Source organism: Gambusia affinis, linkage group LG18, assembly GCF_019740435.1.
Source record: "Gambusia affinis linkage group LG18, SWU_Gaff_1.0, whole genome shotgun sequence".
In the NCBI taxonomy this organism is placed as follows: Eukaryota; Metazoa; Chordata; class Actinopteri; order Cyprinodontiformes; family Poeciliidae; genus Gambusia; species Gambusia affinis.
In genome coordinates this window covers 25,041,785-25,055,248 of record NC_057885.1, presented here as the reverse complement: position 1 = coordinate 25,055,248, position 13,464 = coordinate 25,041,785, and the positions used below count along the sequence as shown (strand labels likewise).

Below are 13,464 nucleotides of genomic sequence, written 5' to 3'. Positions count from 1 at the left end.
AGCTTTAGCAGCAGTAGCTTTAGCAGCAGCAGCTTTAGCAGCAGCAGCTTTAGCAGCAGCGGCTTTAGCAGCAGTGGCTTTAGCAGTAGTAGCTTTAGCAGCAGTGGCTTTAGCAGTAGTAGCTTTAGCAGCAGTAGCTTTAGCAGCATGCTAACTTATTCAAACACAGATTTACTGTTTAAACAGATCAACCTGCTGAGACTTTGTGTTTCTGAGTTCAGTCTGGTTGTTTCAGATCCTCTTCATGTTCTTCTTCACATTCATCTGTTTCCTGCAGACATTTCAGGTTGAAACTAAGAAGATCTGTGAGATCTGCAGTTCCTCTGAGTTTCTCCTCCAAACCAAGGATTCAGTGAAATGTTCAGGTTCAGGCAGGTAGAAAACAGGAATGTCTTTAAAGACAGATTCCTCTGATCAAATCAAAGCTGCTAACAGACAAGTTTCATCTTGGAGCCGTTTTGAATGTCGGCTATAAAGACTGAAGATTCACATGAACTAAATGAGAGATTCCTAAATGTATATTTGAGGCTTTAACCAAGAGTTTTAGTTTATTAAAGTCAACATATCAGGGAAATCTGTCAGGGACAATGACTCTGGACTTTTCATCATCTCAGCTCAACATTTCATTCTGCACAGAACCAGAAGGTCAACATAAAACCATCTGGCATCAGAACCGTCTTCATTCTCAGCCTGTCCAGCAGCTTATAGTGCAGGGGTCTCAAACTCCAGTCCTCGAGGGCCCCAGTCCTGCAACTTTTAGATGTGCCTCTGCTGCACCACCTGAATAGAATAATTAAGGTTCTGGAGAACTGATCTACACAAGGTGGAGGTAATTAAGCCATTTCATTCCAGTGTTTTGTACCTGTGGCTCATCTAAAAACTGCAGGACTGTGGCCCTCGAGGCCTGGAGTTTGAGGCCCCTGTTATAGTGCCACCAGGTGATGGTGTGTTTCCAAACACCTGGACCTTCATTCTGTCCTCTGCTTTGTTCTTGTCAATGTTTTTATCTTCATACCAGAGGAAACAGAGATCATCTCTCTGATCCTCTCTGACAAGAAAACCTCTGCTGTGACAGCGACCAGTTCTCAGAAACCTCAGCAGATCTCCTATCAGAGTTGCTCCAGTCTGGCATTTAAAGAAACTCCTTCACATGCAGCACGTGGATCCAACAGCACCCTGATCTGTCCTGGTTTATTCAGACAGCAAATGTTGGAAGATCCCAGAGTTCTTGACCTTCTGCTAAAGGGGAGCTGGTTCAGTTTGGTCTTTATCAAGCTGTTCTTTCATTTCTGGCTTTTTCTCCAGTTTAGGTTCTTCATGTTCCTGGTTATTGGGAAGAAGCTCTTGGAGAGTCAAATGGTAAAGTGGCCACCCAGCTGTGATCCTCTGTTTGGTAAACGTCTTTATCCAGAACGCTCAGAAAAGCTTCATTGTTTACAGACAATCTGGATTTGTCATCATTTTGGATCTTTCAAACACTGAATGTTTGTGATTCTGCAGATCACAAACATCCAGAAAAAGAGATCAGATGATCCAGAAGAGCTGCTTGTGACTCCTGATCAACATCAAAACCCGTAGACATTTCATCACACATGGGGCCCAGTTCATCTCCATGAAGGGGCCCAGTTCGTCTCCACCATGGGGCCCAGTTCATCTCCATGAAGGGGCCCAGTTCATCTCCACCGTGGGGCCCAGTTCGTCTCCACCATGGGGCCCAGTTCGTCTCCACGTTGGGGCCCAGTTCGTCTCCACGTTGGGGCCCAGTTCATCTCCACGGTGGGGCCCAGTTCTTCTCCACGGTGGGGCCCAGTTCATCTCCATGAAGGGGCCCAGTTCGTCTCCACCATGGGGCCCAGTTCGTCTCCACGGTGGGGCCCAGTTCAGTGGTGACTGTGTTCATGTTGTCATATTAGCTGAATGATTTCATACGTTCATCCTGCAGCCGGTCAGTGAGTTTGTTCATGAATTCATCTGCTTGAGTCACAATCAGATTCTTTGATCTTTTTGTTGAAATTGAATAAAAACCAAATGAACTTTAAATGCAGTGAAATCTCATTATTTTATAACAACCTTCTCTTTTCTCCCCTCCAGGTCTTTTGTGGCTCTACGGTCCTTAAATGACAGCAGGCTGACAGGAAGGGAAGACATGCAGCAAATGTCCCCGGGTCCGGGAATCGAACCCACGACGGCGGCGTGGAGGACTCAGGGCCTCCAGATGTGGGTCACTCTGTCCCCTGAAGGGCCCTTCAGGTTCTTCAGGTTCTGGTCGTCGTCTTGCTGCTGGTTGATGTGAATCTCCATCATCATGTCACATCAGGATCAGATTCTCTGGATTTTCAGGCTGCAGAGAAACTTTTCCCATTTATTCCCACTGATTTCAGTAACTAACAGGAAGCAGGAAGTGATGTCATCCAAACTGACCCTCTGACCGGTCAGTTCCTGTTGCACACAGCAGATATTAATCCTCCTGTTATGTTTGTTTCTGAAGTTCAGCAATAACTTCGTGTTTATTGATGCTTTAGTGTCAGAAACTGAAAATTCCTCCAAAACATTTTTTATCTGATTATCAACTCCAATATTAACCAGTTCAATCAATATTTGTGCAGATTTATTATTTCTCAGAAATTAAGGATCAATGGCAACAACCTACTAATTTACTCATTTGGACATAAAAAGTAGAATTTATATTTTTTATGTCCATTAAAAAAAACTTAGACACAAAAAAACAATCATTTCCTTAAAATGGATTTTTGGTAAATTTTTATATTACACTTTATTTTTTTAATGGTTGATTTTTATAATTGAACTTGAGACACACAAACTGTTCAGGGTCAAATTGACCTGCTGATTAAAATAAAATAAATGAGTCATGCAGAGTTTTTATGTTTTCCTCCATTTCTGCTGAGTTTCCACTCAGAGTGGGAGGAGCTTATCCACAGGAAGAGAAAAGATTACGTCACGATGAATGAACACCTGATGGATCAGTTTACTGGTGAAGTGAAGAGGACAGTGTGTGTGTGTGTGTGTGTGTGTGTTGGGGTGTGTGGGTGCGCGTGTGTGTGCGTGTGTGTGTGTGGGTGTGTGTGTGTGTGTGTGTGTGTGTGTGTGTGTGTGTGGGTGTGTGTGTGTGTGTGTGTGTGTGTGGTGTGTGTGTGTGTGTGGTAAAATATGATTCATAGCTACAAGGAAACATAGAATTTCACATTTTTTAATCTTTTTTTGCACTTTAACTTCACTGCCGGGTCAAATTGACCCAAACAGTATCTATGTAAGAAATAAACCCAGGGGGTGAAAATGTGTTAAATGAATAAATTTTCAGTTTATATGTAGAGTGCAGCTATTGAGACAAATAGAAAAAGTTTCATGCAAAAAACTATTTCTAACTATTTAAAAAAAATAAAAAATAAACTTTAAAACGGGTCAATTTGATGTCAGCAGATATTAATCTGACATGAATTTAAAGTTTTTCTGCTGATGTTTGTTTGAGCTGCACCTTGAAAAACTCAGCAGGTGGAAAAACTGGAAACTGGAGTTAAAGAATCAGGAAACAGAAAGAATGTGGAGCAACAGAGACGCCTTCCTGCTGGGAACCAATGAGGAGAGCCGCTTGGATCATGTGACCCAACAGCTGACTGGTGAACCGGGCTGGGTTGGTTCTGGACTCTCAGTCTGATGGGTCTCAGCAGGGAGCCGCTCAGGTGAGATTTACTTTCTGATTGACATGAAGCAGAAGAGAAAATGATTTTATTCAGAAATAAATCTGTTAATCTGTCAGAATAAATATTAATTCACCACCACAGATATTAATGGTGGAAAAGTGATTATTGATTATTAGAGAAAAGTTTCCATGAGTTAAACTGTCACTGATTGTTTCCTGAATGTCTGATGATCATCTGGAACCGAGAGAAGATCAGAATAAATCTAATTATTTAAGCATTTATAGATTCTATAAAATATGATTGAGAATCATTTGTTATCTAAAATGGAACCAGTCAGAAGATTTGATCTGTTCCAGATTAAAGAGTCCAGTATTCAGACCAGTTCTCCCAGTTCTGATCCAAAACCTGTTAAAGGATCTTTTGTTCCTATTGGGTCATTTGTTTATGCAAAACCAGATTCTGTTTCATTTGGTAACCAAACAGAAAGCAGGTCCAGTTCCTGGGAAAATCCTCACAAAATGTGGAAGTGAGAAAGTTCTGCTTCTGTTTGGTTCTTTAATTCACATGGAACCAGAACCGACGAGGTTCTGATGGGTCCTGATGGGTCCCAGTCTGAGGTTCTGATGGGTCCTGATGGGTCCCAGTCTGAGGTTCTGATGGGTCCTGATGGGTCCCAGTCTGAGGTTCTGATGGGTCCTGATGGGTCCCAGTCTGAGGTTCTGATGGGTTCTGATGGGTCCAGTTGTTTTGGGTCCAGTCAGACCAACATGTAAATAAGGACACCCTGCATGTCCTCGTTTCCTCCTTCATGCTTCAGTCCAACTGTAAATAATCAGATGTTGGTTCAACAGATAAAATCTGATTTCTTCAGGCTGAACTGTTTTCACTAAATGTCATTTTTTAAAAGCTTTGATGATGTCGGCCGGCAGAAAGTCGTCTATATTGAAACCTGGTTGTCATGGTGACCAGTTGTGGGATCATTTGTTTTCTAACCACTTTCTGTTTCTTGAGGAAATGATGAGTCGGCTGTCAGACATTTTGTGACCATAGAAACTTTTCTAACTTTCCTGCTTTTATTTAAATTCAACTTTTAGTTTTCAGTTAAACCATTTCATTTAGAAAACGGTGTGACTCTGACTGTTAAACCAAACTAAGTTTTTCAGTCCATATAAACTCAACTAAGACAAACATTAAACTATTTTTATTTTAAAATCAGTAAAAACAGAAACTATAAAAGTTTCAACATAAAATAAATTTTATTTTCCCAGTTTGTTGAGCAGACATCAGTAAAAACATCAAAGTAAAATATTTATCTAAAGATAATCAGATAAACTTTTTGTTTGAAGTAACAAGAAGCAACTGATTTAAAAATTATTTCATTTATTGTCATCAGAAGGTTGAATAGATTTTAATTTGACAAACCAACTACAGTTTCTGGGATATTTCTCCTGCAGTTCTCCACTCTGTCCACCAGGTGGTGTTTGTTCTTTCAGGTGAGTCAGCAAGAGCCCAGATGTGTTCAGGTTAAAGGTGATTAGAGAGATCAGTGGTTCAATGTCTGGAAAGTTTTCAGTCTTTTAATGTTTTAGAGACAAAAGCTGCTGATCAGGTTTAAACTTTCAGCCAATCAATCAATCAATCAATCAATCAATCAATCAATCAATCAATCAATCAATCAATCAATCAATCAGGTTTAAACTCTTTCAGCCAATCAGCTGCTTCTCTTTGTTTCAAGGATGAAAGGAGAAACTCGGAGTTTCAGCTGCGGTTCAGTGAACGTTCCTCTATCCGACCGACCAGATGAACCGGTTCCTGATCTCATGATGTTTACAGCTGATAGTAAAACTGCTGATCAGGCATTTAATGTTTGAACTGAAAACATTAAAAAGTTTAAATGTTTACGTTTTTCTTTCCTCTCCTGTAAAGTTCAGTTTGTGATTCATGAGGTTTTCATTCAGGATGTGAGGATCCGGCCCGGTCCAGAGAGCAGCGGTCCGTTGGATCCGTTGGATCCGTTTAACTTTGTGTTTCTCCTGCAGGTCAGATGAAGATCTCAGCTGATCCTGGACTCTGAGCTGCTGGGATCAAATCCTCAGACATGAGCTGCAGTCAGAGTCTGATCCTCTGCAGAGATCAGATGGATCCAGAAAACCAGATGGAGAACCGAGACGGTCTCTGGTTCTGGTTCTGACTGATGATGGAGGAACCCAGAACAGAACCTGGTCCAATCAGCATCCTCCACCTGATGGAGCTCCCCCCCCTCAACAGGTTTGTTGCTCTGGTTCTGGTTTTATCTAGATAAATGTTGGCTTTACTGTGTATGGGAAGTTCATTTAAAGAAAATACATTTTGTTTTTTTAATTTAGACAAAAAACTAAATGTGAAATTAAACCAGCAGGAAGAAAAAAACATGAACTGGAGTTGAACTGAAGATGCTGTTTGTTACAGCAGGTGATGTAACGGATGGTGTAAAAAATAATCTGCCTTTAAAACAAACTGAACTTTTCCTCTTTCACGTTTTATGTCAAAATCTGGTGATATTGATCCATCCTGATAAATCCACAACCAACAGAACCAAAGCCGGTTCAGCCAATCAGCTCTCTAGATAGCTAGCTAGCTTACAAAGCTACATAGCTAGCCAGATAAATTAATGAATCGTTTTTTAAGTTGCTTCATTTTCTGTTAATTATTTAACAAATAATAAAGTAAAAAGTTCAGAACTTTGTACTCATGCAGTTCTCTCTCTGAAACAGCAGGGGGCGGTAAAGACTCCAGAATCTATAAACTTATTTTCAGTTTTCTGACACTTTAGAAACAGAAACGTTTAAATCTTTGAAGTTTGTTTTTTTCTAGCTGATGTAAGAAGTATTTTTAAATTGTCTTGATGACGTCATAATGCATTATGTGACAGTAAACAGAAACAGACTGTTGTTATGTTCTGATCCAGTTATTGTTCAGTTAGTTTACAGATCCTGGATGTGACCTTTACTCAAGGTCAGGGATCCTCACGTTCTAAGAGCTGATTGGACGATCTGACCTTTGACCTGCTGGTTGTGGATTTAGATTCTGGGTTATTTTATTAGTTTTGGAAACAAAATGGCTGAAAAAACCCTCAAATATTTTCTTAAACATTAAATATATATCAGAGGTTTATTATATATTTTTATGATTAACAGTATTTAATGACCTAAAACAGAAATAATTCATAAAATCAGTTACTTTAGGAAAAATGTTCAAATATTTAAATTAATAATCAACTTAATAACTTTGATAATAAAGTGACAGTCATGAAACAATTTGTGTAATTTTTGATTTTAAAACAATCTGGTCTGACCAGAAATGACAGATTAAAGTTAAATGAATTGTGGTTTTTGCCAGTAGCAACATTCGATTGCTGATCATGTGACTCCTGTGATAAAAATTTATATGGACAAAAAAGGGCAATAGGACCTATAAAATAAGTTTGCAAACATATTAAGATTATGAATAATGTAACAATGTGTTCATTAACAATGACACTGGTAATAAAAACACAATCATGCATAATAAACTTAAATAAATTATGTTGTTCTTATTGAAAAAATAGTCAGTAAATGTCCACTGCATTTGATTAAGTTGCACTTCTTGCCAGCTAGCAGAAAACGTTTTCACTCTCCGTTTATCATCATCCAAAAACACTAAATTAAGTCTCCGATGTCATGCTGTAGAAATGTAGGAATATGTTTAAAAATAGAACGTAGGCTGATGTCTCATGTTTAATCTCTTTAACTTTGGAACAAATTATACTACAGTTTTATGGTTTAACAATGTTGGTTTTGGTTTTTGAGTTTTAAATCTAGTTTTTAGATTCGACCACATAGGGTTTAGTAGGTCTGAGTGCAGGGTGTAGTTCACATAGTAAGTTCTGCCTGTTGTAAACCTTAATAAAATACAAGAAATAAACACTGACAATAAAAGAAAAATATGGCACTCACTCATTATTGGGTCAGTAATTTTGAATCCAGTGCAAAATGTAAAAAAGATTTTAAGTATTATTTGCATCAAAACACTGACACGCATGTTACTAACTTTTATTTGACCTTTACTATAGATTTTACAACTTATTACAATCAATCAATCAATCAAATATTATTAGTATAGCTCATTTCAGCATCAAGACATTTCAAAGTGCTTTACATCAAATCAAACACAAAAATACAAAGAAACATAGAATCAATAATAAAAACACAACATTAACTCAGATTCCATCAATAAATTTGTAATTGATTACCTTTCAAATAAAACTCTAAACAAGTGGGTTTTTAGCTGAGATTTAAAGGAAGTCAGTGTTTCAGCTGTTTTACAGTTTTCTGGAAGTTTGTTCCAGATTTGTGGTGCATAGATGCTGCACCACAAATCTGGTGGTGCTTCAGTTCATTAGTTTTTGTTTCCAAGTGAGATCCATCCTGAATAAATAAATCAAATAAAAGCCTCCGTCTCTTTAAGCAGCTCAGTAACAGAAACAGAAAATAAAAACATTTTAAATCCACAAGAAACGTCTAAAAGTCACAAACTGTCAGCAGATCCTGACAATAACCTGCAGCTTCACTCAGTTTCTGTAATAATGAAGCATTCGGTCCAGTTTGGACGGGTTCTGGAACGGATCGGTTCTGTAACGGCCTGGTTTGGTTCTGGTGAAGGACAGAACCAGCTGATACCAGTTTGGGTTTCCTCTGGTTCTGATGAAAACAGTCTGTGATTGATGATGAAGGTTCTGGATCCATCAGACTGGACTCACTAATCAGCTGGTTGGTTCTGACCCGTTAAAGGCTGCTCAGCTTGAAGTGGTTCTTCAGAACTCTGGTTTGACTCTGGAGTCCCACATGAAGGTTTTTTACGGTTCCAATAAACAACAAAAATACCTGAAATACCTAAAGCTAACGAAACCACCAATGGAACCACCACATAAATCACCAGATTCCTCCAACCAGCAGGTCCGTCTCGGTTCCGTCCATCCGGTTCCCCTGCAGAACAGAACCAGCTGTTAGTTTGATGTTCAGGTAGAAAACGACTGAAGATCCTCATCTGATTTCTGGACTCTAAACTAAAACATCTTTAGAAAACATCAGGAAGAAAGGTGGTGATGTAAAAACTTAAAGATATATTTTCAATATATCGCCATGGCAACACAATCCTTGTATAACCTGCTGCTAGCAGCTTTTCTATTGTCAACCTGAAGATTTTATTGTCTTAAACTTTTATCACAGCAGAAAAAATGAAGCTGGAGGAGAAGTTTATGACTAACAATGAAACATTATTTCAAAATGTTTGTTTTGGTTTTTTCTTGTAAACTTTTAAAAATCTACATTATGCGGCTATTATCTTAAAAATCAATAGCCAATAATAAGGTATCAGGGCATTTATTGATAAATTATATTTATAATAATGGATTAAATTGGTGAAGAAAATGGCTGAATGAGGACAAATTAGCACTGAGGCTAAATAAAAACTACAGGATGAAGGAAGGCTAACTGGAAAGTTACATAGTAGCTGCAGTGAAAGGTGGGAACAAGATGGCGGACGGCGCTGCGTGGTGACATCATCATCCTTGAAAAGTGGCGTCAGGTTGAACAAAGGTCAACGGATGCAGCTAAAGGTCACTCTGCCGTTAGCGTTAGCAGCCAGGGACAGGAGATGCAGCCTGGTGAGTCTTTAGATGAAAAGTTTTCACAGGTTCAGGAATTAAAGAGTCGATGTTTCTGTTTTATGACGTCGTTGATTCATTGAGGGACTTTGATGAAACCAGCGCCACCTTCTGACAGGAAGAGGAGAAACACAGCAGTGAGTGAGGCATCATGGGAGCTGTGTCCTCTTGGAGTCCAGTAATCTGATTACTGGGTCCTCTTGGAGTCCAGTAATCTGATTACTGGTACTCTGCTGGTCTTGTTGGGCCTGTGGTCCAGTACAGCTGGGAGTTTGTCTGCTGATGGAGGACTGACCACTTTTTATTGGCTTTGGTTTTGTCTTTCATGGCCACCTCTCTATCTGACCTCAGTCACATGACCTCATGTCCAGGTCACCTGACCCTGAGGGTTTGGGATCCTGGAGGTTGCTGTGTTAGCTGAGGTGTTAGCATGCTAACGTTAGCATGCTAACTTTGCTTCCTTTTGGTTCATCAGTCAGGTTAATGTCAGCGTCTCTTGACTCTGTGAAGAATGTTGTTGTTGGCTGGACCTTTAGGTATTGTATGGCATCAATTCATTTTCCACAGTGACCTGATGGAGTGTCAGGACATGCAGTCCTCTGGTATGTCTGATCAGGTCAGGATAGCACCAGCTGCTACTGGTTAACGGACGGGGCCAGCTTCTCCTGCAGACTGGTTGATCATGGTAAGAACAGAACCTGGAACCACTTCATGGTTCATCCTGGAGGATCCAGGACTAGATCTCATCCTGCAGGGACTCAGACTGTTGGATGGTCCCAGTTGGTCCCACTTTCATGTTTCCAGAGGTTCTTCTTTCAGTGCACAAAGAAAAAGGAAGGTCTGCGTTACGGTCACTGACCTCTAGGGGCTCTCTTTATGAGAGAGCTTCTTCTTTGTGTTTCAGTTCCACCTGGCTGCCACAGGTGAAATGTGTTGGAGCTCATCAGCCACCCCATAAAGAGCTCCAAACCTGAGATGTCAGATCCCTTTTTCCCTGGGCCTTGATCTGGTGTGATCATGTCGGTGAACTGACTTTGTTGAGACTTTGGATAATTTTGCTGTGAGCATTCTGTGAAACTTCAAGTGGTTATAATTTTGTTTTTCTTCACAGTGGAAGCTGGTAGGGGTTCTCTGCCATTTTGTTTAACTGTTTTTCTCCTGTTTCTTGGTTAGCCAGGGAGTTCAGGTTTTGTACTTTATTTTCAGTTCTCTTCTAGAAAGTGTTTTTATTTTATAATTAAAAGGGGGATGTTTTGTTTGTTGTTTTGGCCTTGGAGACCCTGAAGCTTAAAGCTTCCCTGTGCATGTTTATTGTGACTTAGATTTTATGTTGAACTATCAATTAAACTATCTTTTTTTTCTACTGAAGCCAACTGTTCCAGATATTTTATTTTGTGTTACATCCAGTGCCAGTATTTACCCTTGGTGGTCTTGGGGGGGGTTGTAACATAAGTGGGGGCTCGTCCGGGATTATTTTTGAAAAAGGCACAGTTTAATTTGGAGGAGTTTTTAGGTAATCCTACCGTACAACAGTTGGATGTTTGTAGAAAAGATGATTTATATGAAATTGCTTCATATTTTGGTATCAATGTTTCAAAGTCTTTACTCAAAAGTGAACTAAAATCTTTTATCATTAGTAGCTTGGTTGAAAAAGGAGTTCTATCCGTGGAAATGGATAAAGAGGACACCACCTGTTCTGAATCTGCTGATCAGCCTGAGGTCTATGCTGAGGAGGGAGTGAAGACACCACCTTTTGCTGCCAAACCAGAGGGGGAAAAACCACCAGCCTCTCTCCCACGGTTTGAGCCTTTCTCTGTTGAATTCTCAAATCCTAGTGTTGAGGCACGTCTAAAGGTACGTCTAGTTTGTCTAGAACTTGAAGCTAAAGAACGGGAACGGAAGGATGAATTTGAGTTCCAGCTTAACTGCCGAAGACTTGAAGCTGAAACTGCCATCAAAATGCATCAGTTGGAGCTACAGTCTCATAAATTGACTGCTGTTACTTCAGATTCTGGTGAAGATGAAGACAATATCAGTATTCCCTCAAATAAACCTTCCTCTTCTCCAACACCTTTTACGTTTGACATCAGCAAAAATATTGCCCTGGTACCCCCATTCCGGGAGACTGAGGTGGAGGCATATTTTAATGCATTTGAACGTATTGCTGTTGCCCTTCACTGGCCCACAGACGTCTGGTCCCTTTTGTTGCAGTGCAAGCTTCTTGGTAAGGCACAGGAATTATGTGCAGCACTCACCATTGAAGACAGTCTTGTGTATGACAAAGTTAAAGCTGCCATACTCAGGGCATATGAGCTGGTGCCTGAGGCATACAGGCAGCGGTTTAGAGCCTTAAGAAAATCCTCTGCACAAACATTTGTTGAGTTTGCAAGAGAAAAAGGAATGTTATTTGACAGATGGTGCCAGGCAACTAAAACAGCTGATTTTACTTCATTACGCGAGTTGATATTATTGGAAGAGTACAAAAACTGCCTTCCAGATCGTACAGTTTTGTACTTGAATGAGCAGAAGGCTTCCACCTTACAAGAGGCAGCTGTACTGGCTGAAGAATTTGCCCTTACTCACAAAAATGTTTTCGTGGGTAAATCTGACCAACCTTCTCGTGACAAAACATGGAAAGATGTGCCACAATCTCAAGTTAAGAACACTCCAATTTCAAAAGGGGAGAGACAATGTTTTTATTGTCATAAAATGGGGCATATTGTTTCTGAATGTTTGGCCCTAAAACGTAAACAAGCACCCCAATCACCAAAACCAGCTAAAGGGGTTGGCCTCGTCAAGACTCAGAGATTTTCCCCACCACTCTCAAACATGAGTGAACCTGATGACTGTTTTAAGCCCTTCATTTTTGATGGTCTTGTCTCCCTAACAGGACGTCCTGAGGATGAGAAGTCAGTGAGGATACTGAGGGACACCGGTGGTTCCCAGTCGTTCATCCTGTCCAGTTTTCTGCCATTTAATGCTGATACCTCCTGTAATGCAAATACAATAGTGCAAGGAATTGGAATGGCCTATGTACCGGCACCTTTACATCATGTTCACCTAAAGTCCAAGTTGTCCTCTGGATTCTTCAAAGTTGCGGTGAGAAACTCATTCCCTGTCCAGGGGGTTGAATTTATAATGGGTAATGATCTTGCTGGAGGCAAGGTACTTCCTATTCCTGAGGTGGTGGATAATCCCAGTTGCATGATGGGTAAAGATGAGATGTTGGAATCCCTTCCTGATGTGTTTGCTGTCAGTGCTCTTACCAGGTCCCAAGCTTGCAAGCTGAAAGAAGTGAACTTGAATGATTTGGTTCTTGGCTCTGCCTTGATGGAGGACAAGCTGCCAGCAGACGACCTTTCAGAATCAGCACCCCTAAAGGAGGACGTCACTCAAAAGTCTGAGGTTTTTCTCCCGCTATCACTGTCACATGAGAGTTTGAGCCAAGCTCAGAAAAGTGATGAGACGCTCTCTAAATGTTTTAAAAGTGTGAGTGATTCAATAAATGACAAAACCCACAGGTTTTATGTTGAGAATGGATTACTCATGAGAAAATGGATCTCAAGGCCTGCCTTGCAACAGAAGGGTATTGAGGAGGATTGGGGAATAGTACATCAAATTGTCATTCCTCAAGGTTATCGTGAACAAATACTGCAGCTGGCACATGACCACTCATGGTCAGGTCATTTGGGAATCACTAAAACCCATGACCGCATCTTGCAGCATTTCTTTTGGCCAGGCCTGAAAAAGGATGTTGCCAGGTTCTGCAGAACATGTAGCATTTGCCAAATAGTGGGTAAACCTAATCAGAGAGTGCCACCTGTCCCTCTTAAGCCCATTCCTGCAGTTGGTGAGCCTTTTGAGCGTGTTCTGGTGGACTGTGTGGGTCCTCTGCCCAGAACAAAAGCTGGTAATCAATTTCTCTTGACTGTCATGTGTGTTGCCACCCGTTTCCCTGAAGCCATTCCACTAAGGAAAATCACAGCACCCACCATAACTAAAGCTCTTCTAAAGTTTTTTGCTACTTTTGGTCTGCCTAGAGTTATTCAAACTGATCAAGGCAGCAATTTTCAGTCCAAAATCTTCAAGCAGACACTACAGTCTTTTGGCATTAAACACATT

At 40.4% G+C, this 13,464-nt stretch overlaps 2 protein-coding genes across 2 annotated transcripts in view; one reads left to right on the top strand and one right to left on the bottom strand.

The window, feature by feature from the left end:
• The window catches only part of LOC122820830 (V-set domain-containing T-cell activation inhibitor 1-like), a 44,355-nt gene that overhangs the window by 23,616 nt on the left and 7,275 nt on the right, over positions 1 to 13,464 (bottom strand). The gene's annotated exons all lie outside the window — the stretch shown is intronic.
• Positions 3,584 to 13,464, top strand: part of LOC122820837 (high affinity immunoglobulin gamma Fc receptor I-like) — a 65,577-nt gene continuing 55,696 nt past the window's right edge. Inside the window, exons 1-2 of the mRNA XM_044098469.1 lie at positions 3,584 to 3,698; positions 5,699 to 5,927. The gene's annotated coding sequence lies outside the window, so the exon portion shown is untranslated. The remainder of the gene's footprint in view (positions 3,699 to 5,698; positions 5,928 to 13,464) is intronic.